The sequence below is a fragment of the Pseudophryne corroboree genome, chromosome 11 (assembly GCF_028390025.1).
Source record: "Pseudophryne corroboree isolate aPseCor3 chromosome 11, aPseCor3.hap2, whole genome shotgun sequence".
Taxonomy (NCBI): domain Eukaryota; kingdom Metazoa; phylum Chordata; class Amphibia; order Anura; family Myobatrachidae; genus Pseudophryne; species Pseudophryne corroboree.
In genome coordinates this window covers 190,417,212-190,436,616 of record NC_086454.1, presented here as the reverse complement: position 1 = coordinate 190,436,616, position 19,405 = coordinate 190,417,212, and the positions used below count along the sequence as shown (strand labels likewise).

Here is a 19,405-nt window from a genome sequence, read left to right as displayed (position 1 = left end):
CCTCGAACACTAATTGGCATTTATTTTCTTTCTTTGGAGCAGGTAAGTCCCATTTGCCTGTGTTGGTGCCTGTTTGTGTTAATGGTCTCTATGTTGTTCTTACTGTCATTTTTGGTCTCTTGTAGGTGTCTTATTTGTGGTGACTTAAACCCGTTTTCTTTTAGTTCATTAGTGTGACCTCGAACACTAATTGGCATTTATTTTCTTTCTTTGGAGCAGGTAAGTCCCATTTGCCTGTGTTGGTGCCTGTTTGTGTTAATGGTCTCTATGTTGTTCTTACTGTCATTTTTGGTCTCTTGTAGGTGTCTTATTTGTGGTGACTTAAACCCGTTTTCTTTTAGTTCATTAGTGTGACCTCGAACACTAATTGGCATTTATTTTCTTTGGAGCTGGTAAGTCCCCTTTGCCTGTGTTGGTGCCTGTTTGTGTTTGTTCAAAGTGTTTTGCTTATGTTTGTCAGCCATCTTTATTATAATTAATCTTATTTTTCCCAGGATTGTTCTGCAAAGTAGTGCTGTTCTTGCCTGTACTAGCTACTAAAGGGCTAACTTTGTTTTTTAATTTTTTAGAGATGTCTAACCGATTTTTGTAAATTTATACTTAGGTGTTTGTGATGTCTTTGATGGTCTTATTATGTTTTTTTTATTTATTTTTTATTTTTTAAAACAATATGTAGGTTTCACACTTTTAATTTGTGTTTATCCTTTTTTGTCTCAATTTCACATTTTCCCGGAATTGAACCCAGAAAAAATGTCTTATGCTCCTGCAGTAAGTTTACACCCCGTTTTTGTTATTTTTTTTTTAAATTTAGTTTTTTGGCTTTGCATTTGTCTTATTCAACATATGTGTTAATCTTTTTTAAAGTGTGTGATGGCAGTGTTTGTGGCAGCAGAAGCACTCCCACCCCAACCCACGGCAGCACTCCCACCTCAACCGCCAGCCCCACAACCACAACCGGCTCCTCATCAACCAAGGCAACGGAGGCGTGCTAGGCCACCAATTTTCCGAACCCGTGTCCTACTTTTTGGGATGCCAGATGATGTTGTTGTGCGTAGATACAGGCTGCCACCACATCTAATCCTAGACACTCTCTCCATAATAGAGAGTGATCTGGAGTCTTCAATTCGGTATCCTACAGCAATACCACCATTGACACAATTCCTTGCTGTGTTACATTTTTTGGCTACAGGGTCTTTTCAGCATGTAGTTGGAGACCTGGTTGGCATGTCGCAGGGCCAGTTCAGTAAGGTCCTGCGGCGTGTCAGCCAGGCTTTCCTAAAGCGGGTTAAGCAATTTATTGCTATGCCTTTGGATGTTGGTGCCCTAGATGTGGTGAAGCGGCAATTTGAGGAAGGTGGTAGTCGCTTCCCACATGTTATTGGGGTTGTGGATGGCACACATGTAGCTATTCAGCCACCAAGACATAATGAAGAAATTTTTAGAAACAGGAAACTGTTTCATTCTCTGAATGTAATGGTTGTTTGTGGGCCATCCCTCCAGATCCTTTCCCTGAATGCCAAGTTTCCCGGAAACTCACATGATGCGTATGTCATTAGACAAACAGGGATATGGCACAGATTAAGATCAAGTCAACGAGCAGACATGTGGTTATTGGGTGAGTTGGCCAACATAATTTCCTGTAATTGTTACCAAATTATCGGAATATACTATTTCTAATTTTTACTTCTCATCAAACAGGATACCGTGGATATCCTTGCACCCCCTGGCTCATGACTCCTTACCGTAATCCCAGGCCAGGACCACAGATGGCATTTACCTCCGCGCTTACTGCCACTAGACAGCTGGTGGAGCGCACAATTGGGGTCCTTAAAGGGCGGTTTCGTGTGCTCCACCGCACTGGTGGCGACATCATGTATTCGCCGGAGATGGCAAGTAAACTAGTGGTCCTGTGCGCTATACTACATAACATCGCGGTAAGGAGTAGCGTAGAGCTTCCTCAGACAGAGGAATTGCCTGATGAGGAGCCAGGGGTTGTCCGTCACTTCGGTGGGGGGAGTGTTACACGGAGGGGAAGCCAAGTCAGGGCAAGCATTGTTGCAGAATATTTCAGGTATAGTGTTTTTTTATTTACTTTTCCAAAATATTAAAAACCACAGTATGCTTATGTTCATTTTGTAATGCTGAAATTTTGCTTACTATTGTTAGGTCATTGTGTAATGATTTGGGTGTGTGGGAATCTCTAATTATTTTTATCAAAAATATCCGTCAACAGGTTAAGCTTACAATGTGTTCTTTGCAAATCTAATAATGTGATGTTGCTAAATAGTGTCCTTATTTGTTTTCTTTAATAAAATCCTGTTGTTTTAAAAAAACACACAAACAAATGAAACTGAATGTTGACCACTTTGTGACTGTCCAGCTGAATTATCACACAAACTGTGGTGAGTACACAGATATGTTTTGAAATTTGAACAAAAGTGTGTGTGTGTCTGTGTCTGTGTTTGTGTTGGTGTTTTAGTTGGTTGTGTTTTTATTTCTATTCCGCGACTGCGTATTTCCGCTCGTGCGAAATTACCACTCTGCTCTTCACAGCATTGCAAAGATCAATAAAGTTATTTGAAATGACAGCATAGATTTAGGACCAATCACATGCTAACACACACTATAAATATATGCCCAAATAAGGAAAACGCCATTGCCATGATGCGTGCTGCACCTTTCACCAGGCGGGAGCTCCGCGTCCTGGTTGCGGTGATGGACTGCCGCATAGGCCGCGTTGGGCGCTTCATCCCAAATCGTGTTAAGCGCGAGGCCTACGCGGAGGTCCGCCACCTACTGCGGTCTCGCGTCCGCAGCAGGCGGACCATCATCCAACTGGAGAGGAGATGGAGTGATCTCCGCAGGAGGACTCCAGAACTGTTGGCGGAGATACGCCAGCAAATCAGGGAACTGCGTGCACGCAGTAAGTTACATTACATAACAGAGATTTTTTGCATAAATTTTGCTAATTTACACTAAGTGGTAGTCTGTAATTGCAACACTGAGTGAACAAATTTAATAAATATGACAGTGTGTGTGGTTAGGGCAAACAGTACTGACTGTAGCAAAGTGTAACCAAACAAGTGCATGTTGTACAGAATTAATACCCAGGCTGGAAACTGTACCAAAAAACTTGATCAGTGGTGTCTATATAATAAGGTGGCTTGAATAGTGATCTGGTGATGTTGCCTATACCAATCAATATGACTCAATGGAATAGATTCAGTAATGAGCATCCAAAAAATTTAGTGGAATCATTTTGGTTGCTGTGGCCAACATGAAGAGCTTTTAAAAAAGATTTTTTAAAACAAAAAACAAGCCCTGTGTCTTTTACATGGGACAGAACAGTGTAATTGACAAATGTTTTTTAAGTAATTTAACATGCAAACTAAATTATAACACATATATCATTATAGGACGACCACAACGGCAAACACATGCAGGGAGGCCACATCAGGCACCTTTTCAGCCCCCCTCCCCTTCTCACTCCCCCTCCCCTTCTCACTCCCCCTCCCCTTCCCAGTCCCCCTCCCCTTCTCACTCCCCCTCCCCTTCTCACTCCCCCTCCCCTTCTCACTCCCCCTCCCCTTCCCAGTCCCCCTCAGCTTCCCAGTCCCCCTCAGCTTCCCAGTCCCCCTCAGCTTCCCAGGCCCACTCCCCTTTCCACTCCCCTTCTCAGCCCACCTCTCCTTCTCTTTGTGTGACCCCTTCTCCTCCTTCCCAGTCCCCTTCTCCTTCTACTTCCAACTCCCCTTCTCAGCCCCCCTCACCCTCTATTGGACTAACATTCTCTCCGCCCCCCTCGCCCTCTCAATCAGACCCACCCTCAGAAATTACATTCCCAATCCCTCCTCCTTCCCCCATCTCTCCTCCTTCCCCAAACCCTCCTCCTTCACCCATCCAGCCTCCTTCCCCCATCCCTCCTCCTTCCCCAATCCCTCCTCCTTCCCCCATCCAGCTGCCTTCACCACCCACAGAATGGGCAGAAGAAGCCCCTGATGGTGTCAGTGGTGACCATAATGTTGCTGAGGAAAGTAAGTGTTTTTACTAGAGATGAGCGCCTGAAATTTTTCGGGTTTTGTGTTTTGGTTTTGGGTTCGGTTCCGCGGCCGTGTTTTGGGTTCGAACGCGTTTTGGCAAAACCTCACCGAATTTTTTTTGTCGGATTCGGGTGTGTTTTGGATTCGGGTGTTTTTTTCAAAAAACACTAAAAAACAGCTTAAATCATAGAATTTGGGGGTCATTTTGATCCCAAAGTATTATTAACCTCAAAAACCATAATTTACACTCATTTTCAGTCTATTCTGAATACCTCACACCTCACAATATTATTTTTAGTCCTAAAATTTGCACCGAGGTCGCTGTGTGAGTAAGATAAGCGACCCTAGTGGCCGACACAAACACCGGGCCCATCTAGGAGTGGCACTGCAGTGTCACGCAGGATGTCCCTTCCAAAAAACCCTCCCCAAACAGCACATGACGCAAAGAAAAAAAGAGGCGCAATGAGGTAGCTGTGTGAGTAAGATTAGCGACCCTAGTGGCCGACACAAACACCGGGCCCATCTAGGAGTGGCACTGCAGTGTCACGCAGGATGGCCCTTCCAAAAAACCCTCCCCAAACAGCACATGACGCAAAGAAAAAAAGAGGCGCAATGAGGTAGCTGTGTGAGTAAGATTAGCGACCCTAGTGGCCGACACAAACACCGGGCCCATCTAGGAGTGGCACTGCAGTGTCACGCAGGATGTCCCTTCCAAAAAACCCTCCCCAAACAGCACATGACGCAAAGAAAAAAAGAGGCGCAATGAGGTAACTGTGTGAGTAAGATTAGCGACCCTAGTGGCCGACACAAACACCGGGCCCATCTAGGAGTGGCACTGCAGTGTCACGCAGGATGGCCCTTCCAAAAAACCCTCCCCAAACAGCACATGATGCAAAGAAAAAAAGAGGCGCAATGAGGTAGCTGTGTGAGTAAGATTAGCGACCCTAGTGGCCGACACAAACACCGGGCCCATCTAGGAGTGGCACTGCAGTGTCACGCAGGATGTCCCTTCCAAAAAACCCTCCCCAAACAGCACATGACGCAAAGAAAAAAAGAGGCGCAATGAGGTAGCTGTGTGAGTAAGATTAGCGACCCTAGTGGCCGACACAAACACCGGGCCCATCTAGGAGTGGCACTGCAGTGTCACGCAGGATGTCCCTTCCAAAAAACCCTCCCCAAACAGCACATGACGCAAAGAAAAAAAGAGGCGCAATGAGGTAGCTGACTGTGTGAGTAAGATTAGCGACCCTAGTGGCCGACACAAACACCGGGCCCATCTAGGAGTGGCACTGCAGTGTCACGCAGGATGTCCCTTCCAAAAAACCCTCCCCAATCAGCACATGATGCAAAGAAAAAGAAAAGAAAAAAGAGGTGCAAGATGGAATTGTCCTTGGGCCCTCCCACCCACCCTTATGTTGTATAAACAAAACAGGACATGCACACTTTAACCAACCCATCATTTCAGTGACAGGGTCTGCCACACGACTGTGACTGATATGACGGGTTGGTTTGGACCCCCCCCAAAAAAGAAGCAATTAATCTCTCCTTGCACAAACTGGCTCTACAGAGGCAAGATGTCCACCTCATCTTCACCCTCCGATATATCACCGTGTACATCCCCCTCCTCACAGATTATCAATTCGTCCCCACTGGAATCCACCATCTCAGCTCCCTGTGTACTTTGTGGAGGCAATTGCTGCTGGTCAATGTCTCCGCGGAGGAATTGATTATAATTCATTTTAATGAACATCATCTTCTCCACATTTTCTGGATGTAACCTCGTACGCCGATTGCTGACAAGGTGAGCGGCGGCACTAAACACTCTTTCGGAGTACACACTTGTGGGAGGGCAACTTAGGTAGAATAAAGCCAGTTTGTGCAAGGGCCTCCAAATTGCCTCTTTTTCCTGCCAGTATAAGTACGGACTGTGTGACGTGCCTACTTGGATGCGGTCACTCATATAATCCTCCACCATTCTATCAATGTTGAGAGAATCATATGCAGTGACAGTAGACGACATGTCCGTAATCGTTGTCAGGTCCTTCAGTCCGGACCAGATGTCAGCATCAGCAGTCGCTCCAGACTGCCCTGCATCACCGCCAGCGGGTGGGCTCGGAATTCTGAGCCTTTTCCTCGCACCCCCAGTTGCGGGAGAATGTGAAGGAGGAGATGTTGACAGGTCGCGTTCCGCTTGACTTGACAATTTTGTCACCAGCAGGTCTTTCAACCCCAGCAGACCTGTGTCTGCCGGAAAGAGAGATCCAAGGTAGGCTTTAAATCTAGGATCGAGCACGGTGGCCAAAATGTAGTGCTCTGATTTCAACAGACTGACCACCCGTGAATCCTTGTTAAGCGAATTAAGGGCTGCATCCACAAGTCCCACATGCCTAGCGGAATCGCTCCCTTTTAGCTCCTTCTTCAATGCCTCCAGCTTCTTCTGCAAAAGCCTGATGAGGGGAATGACCTGACTCAGGCTGGCAGTGTCTGAACTGACTTCACGTGTGGCAAGTTCAAAGGGCATCAGAACCTTGCACAACGTTGAAATCATTCTCCACTGCACTTGAGACAGGTGCATTCCACCTCCTATATCGTGCTCAATTGTATAGGCTTGAATGGCCTTTTGCTGCTCCTCCAACCTCTGAAGCATATAGAGGGTTGAATTCCACCTCGTTACCACTTCTTGCTTCAGATGATGGCAGGGCAGGTTCAGTAGTTTTTGGTGGTGCTCCAGTCTTCTGTACGTGGTGCCTGTACGCCGAAAGTGTCCCGCAATTTTTCTGGCCACCGACAGCATCTCTTGCACGCCCCTGTCGTTTTTTAAAAAATTCTGCACCACCAAATTCAAGGTATGTGCAAAACATGGGACGTGCTGGAATTTGCCCATATTTAATGCACACACAATATTGCTGGCGTTGTCCGATGCCACAAATCCACAGGAGAGTCCAATTGGGGTAAGCCATTCCGCGATGATCTTCCTCAGTTGCCGTAAGAGGTTTTCAGCTGTGTGCGTATTCTGGAAAGCGGTGATACAAAGCGTAGCCTGCCTAGGAAAGAGTTGGCGTTTGCGAGATGCTGCTACTGGTGCCGCCGCTGCTGTTCTTGCGGCGGGAGTCCATACATCTACCCAGTGGGCTGTCACAGTCATATAGTCCTGACCCTGCCCTGCTCCACTTGTCCACATGTCCGTGGTTAAGTGGACATTGGGTACAACTGCATTTTTTAGGACACTGGTGAGTCTTTTTCTGACGTCCGTGTACATTCTCGGTATCGCCTGCCTAGAGAAGTGGAACCTAGATGGTATTTGGTAACGGGGGCACACTGCCTCAATAAATTGTCTAGTTCCCTGTGAACTAACGGCGGATACCGGACGCACGTCTAACACCAACATAGTTGTCAAGGCCTCAGTTATCCGCTTTGCAGTAGGATGACTGCTGTGATATTTCATCTTCCTCGCAAAGGACTGTTGAACAGTCAATTGCTTACTGGAAGTAGTACAAGTGGGCTTACGACTTCCCCTCTGGGATGACCATCGACTCCCAGCGGCAACAACAGCAGCGCCAGCAGCAGTAGGCGTTACACGCAAGGATGCATCGGAGGAATCCCAGGCAGGAGAGGACTCGTCAGAATTGCCAGTGACATGGCCTGCAGGACTATTGGCATTCCTGGGGAAGGAGGAAATTGACACTGAGGGAGTTGGTGGGGTGGTTTGCGTGAGCTTGGTTACAAGAGGAAGGGATTTACTGGTCAGTGGACTGCTTCCGCTGTCACCCAAAGTTTTTGAACTTGTCACTGACTTATTATGAATGCGCTGCAGGTGACGTATAAGGGAGGATGTTCCGAGGTGGTTAACGTCCTTACCCCTACTTATTACAGCTTGACAAAGGGAACACACGGCTTGACACCTGTTGTCCGCATTTCTGGTGAAATACCTCCACACCGAAGAGCTGATATTTTTGGTATTTTCACCTGGCATGTCAACGGCCATATTCCTCCCACGGACAACAGGTGTCTCCCCGGGTGCCTGACTTAAACAAACCACCTCACCATCAGAATCCTCCTGGTCAATTTCCTCCCCAGCGCCAGCAACACCCATATCCTCCTCATCCTGGTGTACTTCAACACTGACATCTTCAATCTGACTATCAGGAACTGGACTGCGGGTGCTCCTTCCAGCACTTGCAGGGGGCGTGCAAATGGTGGAAGGCGCATGCTCTTCACGTCCAGTGTTGGGAAGGTCAGGCATCGCAACCGACACAATTGGACTCTCCTTGTGGATTTGGGATTTCGAAGAATGCACAGTTCTTTGCTGTGCTGCTTTTGCCAGCTTGAGTCTTTTCATTTTTCTAGCGAGAGGCTGAGTGCTTCCATCCTCATGTGAAGCTGAACCACTAGCCATGAACATAGGCCAGGGCCTCAGCCGTTCCTTGCCACTCCGTGTGGTAAATGGCATATTGGCAAGTTTACGCTTCTCCTCCGACAATTTTATTTTAGGTTTTGGAGTCCTTTTTTTTCTGATATTTGGTGTTTTGGATTTGACATGCTCTGTACTATGACATTGGGCATCGGCCTTGGCAGATGACGTTGCTGGCATTTCATCGTCTCGGCCATGACTAGTGGCAGCAGCTTCAGCACGAGGTGGAAGTGGATCTTGATCTTTCCCTAATTTTGGAACCTCAACATTTTTGTTCTCCATATTTTAATAGGCACAACTAAAAGGCACCTCAGGTAAACAATGGAGATGGATACTAGTATACAATTATGGACTGCCTGCCGACTGCAGACACAGAGGTAGCCACAGCCGTGAACTACCGTACTGTACTGTGTCTGCAGCTAATATAGACTGGTTGATAAAGAGAAGATGTCTATGTAACTATGTATGTATAAAGAAGACTGAAAAAAATCCACGGTTAGGTGGTATACAATTATGGACGGACTGCCTGCCGAGTGCAGACACAGAGGTAGCCACAGCCGTGAACTACCGTACTGTACTGTGTCTGCAGCTAATATAGACTGGTTGATAAAGAGAAGATGTCTATGTAACTATGTATGTATAAAGAAGAATGAAAAAAATCCACGGTTAGGTGGTATTACAATTATGGACGGACTGCCTGCTGAGTGCAGAGACACAGAGGTAGCCACAGCCGTGAACTACCGTACTGTGTCTGCTGCGACTGGATGATAAATGATATAAAAAATATATATATATCACTACTGCAGCCGGACAGGTATATATTATATATTATATAATGACGGACCTGCTGGACACTGTCTGTCAGCAGAATGAGTTTTATTTTTATAGAATAAAAAAAAAAAAACACACAAGTGAAGTCACACGACGAGTGTTTAACTTTTTCAGGCAATCACAATATAAGTATACTACTAACTATACTGGTGGTCAGTGTGGTCAGGTCACTGGTCAGTCACACTGGCAGTGGCACTCCTGCAGCAGAAGTGTGCACTGTTTAATTTTAATATAATATGTACTCCTGGCTCCTGCTATAACCTATAACTGGCACTGCAGTAGTGCTCCCCAGTCTCCCCCACAATTATAAGCTGTGTGAGCTGAGCAGTCAGACAGATATATAATATATATAGATGATGCAGCACACTGGCCTGAGCCTGAGCAGTGCACACAGATATGGTATGTGACTGACTGAGTCACTGTGTGTATCGCTTTTTTCAGGCAGAGAACGGATATATTAAATAAACTGCACAGTGTGTCTGGTGGTCACTCACTATATAATATATTATGTACTCCTGGCTCCTGCTATAACCTATAACTGGCACTGCAGTAGTGCTCCCCAGTCTCCCCCACAATTATAAGCTGTGTGAGCTGAGCAGTCAGACAGATATATATAATATTATATATAGATAATAGTAGAGATGAGCGGGTTCGGTTTCTCTGAATCCGAACCCGCCAGAACTTCATGTTTTTTTTCACGGGTCCGAGCGACTCGGATCTTCCCGCCTTGCTCGGTTAACCCGAGCGCGCCCGAACGTCATCATGACGCTGTCGGATTCTCGCGAGGCTCGGATTCTATCGCGAGACTCGGATTCTATATAAGGAGCCGCGCGTCGCCGCCATTTTCACACGTGCATTGAGATTGATAGGGAGAGGACGTGGCTGGCGTCCTCTCCGTTTAGAATAGATTAGAGAGACACTTGATTTACTAATTTTGGGGAGCATTAGGAGTACTCAGTACAGTGCAGAGTTTTGCTGATAGTGACCACCAGTTTTATTTATAATCCGTTCTCTGCCTGAAAAAAGCGATACACAGCACACAGTGACTCAGTCACATACCATATCTGTGTGCACTGCTCAGGCTCAGGCCAGTGTGCTGCATCATCTATTATCATAATATCTATATATAATATTATATATATCTGTCTGACTGCTCAGCTCACACAGCTTATAATTGTGGGGGAGACTGGGGAGCACTACTGCAGTGCCAGTTATAGGTTATAGCAGGAGCCAGGAGTACATAATATATTATATAGTGAGTGACCACCAGACACACAGTGCAGTTTATTTAATATATCCGTTCTCTGCCTGAAAAAAGCGATACACACAGTGACTCAGTCAGTCACATACCATATCTGTGTGCACTGCTCAGGCTCAGGCCAGTGTGCTGCATCATCTATATATATTATATATCTGTCTGACTGCTCAGCTCACACAGCTTATAATTGTGGGGGAGACTGGGGAGCACTACTGCAGTGCCAGTTATAGGTTATAGCAGGAGCCAGGAGTACATAATATTATATTAAAATTAAACAGTGCACACTTTTGCTGCAGGAGTGCCACTGCCAGTGTGACTAGTGACCAGTGACCTGACCACCAGTATATATAATATTAGTAGTATACTATCTCTTTATCAACCAGTCTATATTAGCAGCAGACACAGTACAGTGCGGTAGTTCACGGCTGTGGCTACCTCTGTGTCGGCACTCGGCAGCCCGTCCATAATTGTATATACCACCTAACCGTGGTTTTTTTTTCTTTCTTTATACATACATACTAGTTACGAGTATACTATCTCTTTATCAACCAGTCTATATTAGCAGCAGACACAGTACAGTGCGGTAGTTCACGGCTGTGGCTACCTCTGTGTCGGCACTCGGCAGCCCGTCCATAATTGTATATACCACCTAACCGTGGTTTTTTTTTCTTTCTTTATACATACATACTAGTTACGAGTATACTATCTCTTTATCAACCAGTCTATATATTAGCAGCAGACACAGTACAGTGCGGTAGTTCACGGCTGTGGCTACCTCTGTGTCGGCACTCGGCAGCCCGTCCATAATTGTATATACCACCTAACCGTGGTTTTTTTTTTCTTTCTTTATACATACATACTAGTTACGAGTATACTATCTCTTTATCAACCAGTCTATATTAGCAGCAGACACAGTACAGTGCGGTAGTTCACGGCTGTGGCTACCTCTGTGTCGGCACTCGGCAGCCCGTCCATAATTGTATATACCACCTAACCGTGTTTTTTTTTTCTTTCTTTATACATACATACTAGTTACGAGTATACTATCTCTTTATCAACCAGTCTATATATTAGCAGCAGACACAGTACAGTGCGGTAGTTCACGGCTGTGGCTACCTCTGTGTCGGCACTCGGCAGCCCGTCCATAATTGTATATACCACCTAACCGTGGTTTTTTTTTCTTTCTTTATACATACATACTAGTTACGAGTATACTATCTCTTTATCAACCAGTCTATATTAGCAGCAGACACAGTACAGTGCGGTAGTTCACGGCTGTGGCTACCTCTGTGTCGGCACTCGGCAGCCCGTCCATAATTGTATATACCACCTAACCGTGGTTTTTTTTTCTTTCTTTATACATACATACTAGTTACGAGTATACTATCTCTTTATCAACCAGTCTATATATTAGCAGCAGACACAGTACAGTGCGGTAGTTCACGGCTGTGGCTACCTCTGTGTCGGCACTCGGCAGCCCGTCCATAATTGTATACTAGTATCCAATCCATCCATCTCCATTGTTTACCTGAGGTGCCTTTTAGTTGTGCCTATTAAAATATGGAGAACAAAAATGTTGAGGTTCCAAAATTAGGGAAAGATCAAGATCCACTTCCACCTCGTGCTGAAGCTGCTGCCACTAGTCATGGCCGAGACGATGAAATGCCAGCAACGTCGTCTGCCAAGGCCGATGCCCAATGTCATAGTACAGAGCATGTCAAATCCAAAACACCAAATATCAGAAAAAAAAGGACTCCAAAACCTAAAATAAAATTGTCGGAGGAGAAGCGTAAACTTGCCAATATGCCATTTACCACACGGAGTGGCAAGGAACGGCTGAGGCCCTGGCCTATGTTCATGGCTAGTGGTTCAGCTTCACATGAGGATGGAAGCACTCAGCCTCTCGCTAGAAAAATGAAAAGACTCAAGCTGGCAAAAGCAGCACAGCAAAGAACTGTGCATTCTTCGAAATCCCAAATCCACAAGGAGAGTCCAATTGTGTCGGTTGCGATGCCTGACCTTCCCAACACTGGACGTGAAGAGCATGCGCCTTCCACCATTTGCACGCCCCCTGCAAGTGCTGGAAGGAGCACCCGCAGTCCAGTTCCTGATAGTCAGATTGAAGATGTCAGTGTTGAAGTACACCAGGATGAGGAGGATATGGGTGTTGCTGGCGCTGGGGAGGAAATTGACCAGGAGGATTCTGATGGTGAGGTGGTTTGTTTAAGTCAGGCACCCGGGGAGACACCTGTTGTCCGTGGGAGGAATATGGCCGTTGACATGCCAGGTGAAAATACCAAAAAAATCAGCTCTTCGGTGTGGAGGTATTTCACCAGAAATGCGGACAACAGGTGTCAAGCCGTGTGTTCCCTTTGTCAAGCTGTAATAAGTAGGGGTAAGGACGTTAACCACCTCGGAACATCCTCCCTTATACGTCACCTGCAGCGCATTCATAATAAGTCAGTGACAAGTTCAAAAACTTTGGGTGACAGCGGAAGCAGTCCACTGACCAGTAAATCCCTTCCTCTTGTAACCAAGCTCACGCAAACCACCCCACCAACTCCCTCAGTGTCAATTTCCTCCTTCCCCAGGAATGCCAATAGTCCTGCAGGCCATGTCACTGGCAATTCTGACGAGTCCTCTCCTGCCTGGGATTCCTCCGATGCATCCTTGCGTGTAACGCCTACTGCTGCTGGCGCTGCTGTTGTTGCCGCTGGGAGTCGATGGTCATCCCAGAGGGGAAGTCGTAAGCCCACTTGTACTACTTCCAGTAAGCAATTGACTGTTCAACAGTCCTTTGCGAGGAAGATGAAATATCACAGCAGTCATCCTACTGCAAAGCGGATAACTGAGTCCTTGACAACTATGTTGGTGTTAGACGTGCGTCCGGTATCCGCCGTTAGTTCACAGGGAACTAGACAATTTATTGAGGCAGTGTGCCCCCGTTACCAAATACCATCTAGGTTCCACTTCTCTAGGCAGGCGATACCGAGAATGTACACGGACGTCAGAAAAAGACTCACCAGTGTCCTAAAAAATGCAGTTGTACCCAATGTCCACTTAACCACGGACATGTGGACAAGTGGAGCAGGGCAGGGTCAGGACTATATGACTGTGACAGCCCACTGGGTAGATGTATGGACTCCCGCCGCAAGAACAGCAGCGGCGGCACCAGTAGCAGCATCTCGCAAACGCCAACTCTTTCCTAGGCAGGCTACGCTTTGTATCACCGCTTTCCAGAATACGCACACAGCTGAAAACCTCTTACGGCAACTGAGGAAGATCATCGCGGAATGGCTTACCCCAATTGGACTCTCCTGTGGATTTGTGGCATCGGACAACGCCAGCAATATTGTGTGTGCATTAAATATGGGCAAATTCCAGCACGTCCCATGTTTTGCACATACCTTGAATTTGGTGGTGCAGAATTTTTTAAAAAACGACAGGGGCGTGCAAGAGATGCTGTCGGTGGCCAGAAAAATTGCGGGACACTTTCGGCGTACAGGCACCACGTACAGAAGACTGGAGCACCACCAAAAACTACTGAACCTGCCCTGCCATCATCTGAAGCAAGAAGTGGTAACGAGGTGGAATTCAACCCTCTATATGCTTCAGAGGTTGGAGGAGCAGCAAAAGGCCATTCAAGCCTATACAATTGAGCACGATATAGGAGGTGGAATGCACCTGTCTCAAGTGCAGTGGAGAATGATTTCAACGTTGTGCAAGGTTCTGATGCCCTTTGAACTTGCCACACGTGAAGTCAGTTCAGACACTGCCAGCCTGAGTCAGGTCATTCCCCTCATCAGGCTTTTGCAGAAGAAGCTGGAGGCATTGAAGAAGGAGCTAAAAGGGAGCGATTCCGCTAGGCATGTGGGACTTGTGGATGGAGCCCTTAATTCGCTTAACAAGGATTCACGGGTGGTCAATCTGTTGAAATCAGAGCACTACATTTTGGCCACCGTGCTCGATCCTAGATTTAAAGCCTACCTTGGATCTCTCTTTCCGGCAGACACAGGTCTGCTGGGGTTGAAAGACCTGCTGGTGACAAAATTGTCAAGTCAAGCGGAACGCGACCTGTCAACATCTCCTCCTTCACATTCTCCCGCAACTGGGGGTGCGAGGAAAAGGCTCAGAATTCCGAGCCCACCCGCTGGCGGTGATGCAGGGCAGTCTGGAGCGACTGCTGATGCTGACATCTGGTCCGGACTGAAGGACCTGACAACGATTACGGACATGTCGTCTACTGTCACTGCATATGATTCTCTCAACATTGATAGAATGGTGGAGGATTATATGAGTGACCGCATCCAAGTAGGCACGTCACACAGTCCGTACTTATACTGGCAGGAAAAAGAGGCAATTTGGAGGCCCTTGCACAAACTGGCTTTATTCTACCTAAGTTGCCCTCCCACAAGTGTGTACTCCGAAAGAGTGTTTAGTGCCGCCGCTCACCTTGTCAGCAATCGGCGTACGAGGTTACATCCAGAAAATGTGGAGAAGATGATGTTCATTAAAATGAATTATAATCAATTCCTCCGCTGAGACATTGACCAGCAGCAATTGCCTCCACAAAGTACACAGGGAGCTGAGATGGTGGATTCCAGTGGGGACGAATTGATAATCTGTGAGGAGGGGGATGTACTCGGTGATATATCGGAGGGTGAAGATGAGGTGGACATCTTGCCTCTGTAGAGCCAGTTTGTGCAAGGAGAGATTAATTGCTTCTTTTTTGGGGGGGGGCCAAACCAACCCGTCATATCAGTCACAGTCGTGTGGCAGACCCTGTCACTGAAATGATGGGTTGGTTAAAGTGTGCATGTCCTGTTTTGTTTATACAACATAAGGGTGGGTGGGAGGGCCCAAGGACAATTCCATCTTGCACCTCTTTTTTCTTTTCTTTTTCTTTGCATCATGTGCTGATTGGGGAGGGTTTTTTGGAAGGGACATCCTGCGTGACACTGCAGTGCCACTCCTAGATGGGCCCGGTGTTTGTGTCGGCCACTAGGGTCGCTAATCTTACTCACACAGCTACCTCATTGCGCCTCTTTTTTTCTTTGCGTCATGTGCTGTTTGGGGAGGGTTTTTTGGAAGGGACATCCTGCGTGACACTGCAGTGCCACTCCTAGATGGGCCCGGTGTTTGTGTCGGCCACTAGGGTCGCTAATCTTACTCACACAGCTACCTCATTGCGCCTCTTTTTTTCTTTGCGTCATGTGCTGTTTGGGGAGGGTTTTTTGGAAGGGCCATCCTGCGTGACACTGCAGTGCCACTCCTAGATGGGCCCGGTGTTTGTGTCGGCCACTAGGGTCGCTAATCTTACTCACACAGCTACCTCATTGCGCCTCTTTTTTTCTTTGCGTCATGTGCTGTTTGGGGAGGGTTTTTTGGAAGGGACATCCTGCGTGACACTGCAGTGCCACTCCTAGATGGGCCCGGTGTTTGTGTCGGCCACTAGGGTCGCTTATCTTACTCACACAGCGACCTCGGTGCAAATTTTAGGACTAAAAATAATATTGTGAGGTGTGAGGTATTCAGAATAGACTGAAAATGAGTGTAAATTATGGTTTTTGAGGTTAATAATACTTTGGGATCAAAATGACCCCCAAATTCTATGATTTAAGCTGTTTTTTAGTGTTTTTTGAAAAAAACACCCGAATCCAAAACACACCCGAATCCGACAAAAAAAATTCGGTGAGGTTTTGCCAAAACGCGTTCGAACCCAAAACACGGCCGCGGAACCGAACCCAAAACCAAAACACAAAACCCGAAAAATTTCAGGCGCTCATCTCTAGATAATAGATGATGCAGCACACTGGCCTGAGCCTGAGCAGTGCACACAGATATGGTATGTGACTGACTGAGTCACTGTGTGTATCGCTTTTTTCAGGCAGAGAACGGATATATTAAATAAACTGCACTGTGTGTCTGGTGGTCACTCACTATATAATATATTATGTACTCCTGGCTCCTGCTATAACCTATAACTGGCACTGCAGTAGTGCTCCCCAGTCTCCCCCACAATTATAAGCTGTGTGAGCTGAGCAGTCAGACAGATATATATAATATTATATATAGATAATAGATGATGCAGCACACTGGCCTGAGCCTGAGCAGTGCACACAGATATGGTATGTGACTGACTGAGTCACTGTGTGTATCGCTTTTTTCAGGCAGAGAACGGATATATTAAATAAACTGCACTGTGTGTCTGGTGGTCACTCACTATATAATATATTATGTACTCCTGGCTCCTGCTATAACCTATAACTGGCACTGCAGTAGTGCTCCCCAGTCTCCCCCACAATTATAAGCTGTGTGAGCTGAGCAGTCAGACAGATATATATAATATTATATATAGATAATAGATGATGCAGCACACTGGCCTGAGCCTGAGCAGTGCACACAGATATGGTATGTGACTGAGTCACTGTGTGTATCGCTTTTTTCAGGCAGAGAACGGATATATTAAATAAACTGCACTGTGTGTCTGGTGGTCACTCACTATATAATATATTATGTACTCCTGGCTCCTGCTATAACCTATAACTGGCACTGCAGTAGTGCTCCCCAGTCTCCCCCACAATTATAAGCTGTGTGAGCTGAGCAGTCAGACAGATATATATAATATTATATATAGATAATAGATGATGCAGCACACTGGCCTGAGCCTGAGCAGTGCACACAGATATGGTATGTGACTGACTGAGTCACTGTGTGTATCGCTTTTTTCAGGCAGAGAACGGATATATTAAATAAACTGCACTGTGTGTCTGGTGGTCACTCACTATATAATATATTATGTACTCCTGGCTCCTGCTATAACCTATAACTGGCACTGCAGTAGTGCTCCCCAGTCTCCCCCACAATTATAAGCTGTGTGAGCTGAGCAGTCAGACAGATATATATAATATTATATATAGATAATAGATGATGCAGCACACTGGCCTGAGCCTGAGCAGTGCACACAGATATGGTATGTGACTGAGTCACTGTGTGCTGTGTATCGCTTTTTTCAGGCAGAGAACGGATTATAAAGTAAACTGCACTGTCCTCACTAGTAAACTCTCTCCACTCAGTCTCTACACTTCTACAGTAACAGTACTCCTCCTAGTCAGCTCCAGTAAATCTCTCTCAGTCTCTTATAATCTAAATGGAGAGGACGCCAGCCACGTCCTCTCCCTATCAATCTCAATGCACGTGTGAAAATGGCGGCGACGCGCGGCTCCTTATATAGAATCCGAGTCTCGCGATAGAATCCGAGCCTCGCGAGAATCCGACAGCGTCATGATGACGTTCGGGCGCGCTCGGGTTAACCGAGCAAGGCGGGAAGATCCGAGTCGCTCGGACCCGTGAAAAAAAACATGAAGTTCTGGCGGGTTCGGATTCAGAGAAACCGAACCCGCTCATCTCTAGTTTTTACATTTCATTTAAAAATATGACCTACTTACACTTACAATGTAAAAACATGCACTGTTGTACTGTTGAAAATCAGCTAGCAAGGTAAACATTTTCAGTTATTATTGATGTTGTTCATGTTGCATTGTAATTTTTGTGAGTATCATTATATGTAGTGTTTATGTGTGCAATGTTTTGTGTGTCCACTGTAGGTCAACACTAATTAGTTTGACAGGGTTGCCAGGACTACATGGTTTAATATGTGCTCATTTTTCAGCCAAACATTTCTACCTGAGTGGAGTTTAGTATGTTGTTAGTCTTTTACACTTGTGCCTCTCTATTCATAATGTTTGCACTTTCAAATCACATGCTTCACTTTGTTAGCCAGCAGAACAACACAATGATTTGTGGTGTGAAAGTTACACTCACAAAATGCTAATTTTATTTTTCAAAACCTATTTGACCTTATTTAGTAAACTGGTTTTTCATGGATTGTGGGCATGCTAGGATACGTAGTCCTTCTGAAGATGTTGATATGCAGTGTGATGATGCAGGACCAAACCTCCTTAAATTTAATTTTCTTCAGTACAGATGTGAATGAATGCCAACATGGTGTTACATTTACTAAGATGGTAGTTATCTTTAACATGGGATGTTGACCATAACAACCAATAAGATTTTAAATTAAATTGTTATGCCCACTTTTACAAGATAACATGTTTAATTTGATTGGTTGCTATGGTCTACTTCCCATCTTAAATTGAACTCCCGTAGTAGTAAATGTACCACATGGTGTGGTTCACTTTCTTGTTAAAAAAACTAAACATTGCTGAGCAGGCTTGTGTGTTATGCTACTGATTTAGCCTTAAAGCAGCCATGATGTAGTCACTTAGGCATTAAAGCAGGCCTGTCCAAACTGCGGCCCTCATGCTGGTGAAAAAATACACATCCCAGCATGCCCTGACACAGCTTTGGCATTCTCTGACCACAAAACTGTGAAAAGGCATGCTGGTATATGTAGTTTCACAACAGCTGGAGGCCAGCAGTTTTGACATGCCTGCATTTAAGTGTGCTTTGTGCCTTGCTTGGATAATAAGTAATGTAATTAAGTTATTAATGGTTCTGTTGCATCTTAATTTCAGATGTTGCAGTTGGAGATCCCACAAGTTTTGGTGGGATTATTGACACAATGCGCCAACACCTGCATGGATTAATGACTTGTCTCGATCAATTGCAAAAATTTGCATGAATTTGTTTATTTATTAAAAAAAATACTGTTTTCTAAATGTTAAAAAATAAAAAAAAGTTGTTTCAAGTTAACCGGGTGTTGTGCTTATTAATGCAAAAAAGGATCAGCAGATTGGCAGGCAGAAATTGTTTTACTAAAACATTACTCACATGTAACGTAAGTTTTTTTTTTAAAAAAATAGTTAGGAGATTATAGTGTTAATAAACATGTAAACACCTTCA

The 19,405-nt window shown here is 45.6% G+C and overlaps 1 long non-coding RNA gene across 1 annotated transcript in view; it reads left to right on the top strand.

Moving 5' to 3' along the window:
- LOC134970094 (uncharacterized) overlaps positions 1-19,178 on the top strand; it is a 45,327-nt gene extending 26,149 nt beyond the window's left edge. Inside the window, exon 3 of the long non-coding RNA XR_010189656.1 lies at positions 19,078-19,178. This is a non-coding gene — a long non-coding RNA (uncharacterized LOC134970094). The remainder of the gene's footprint in view (positions 1-19,077) is intronic.
- Positions 19,179-19,405: the final 227 nt, after the last annotated feature.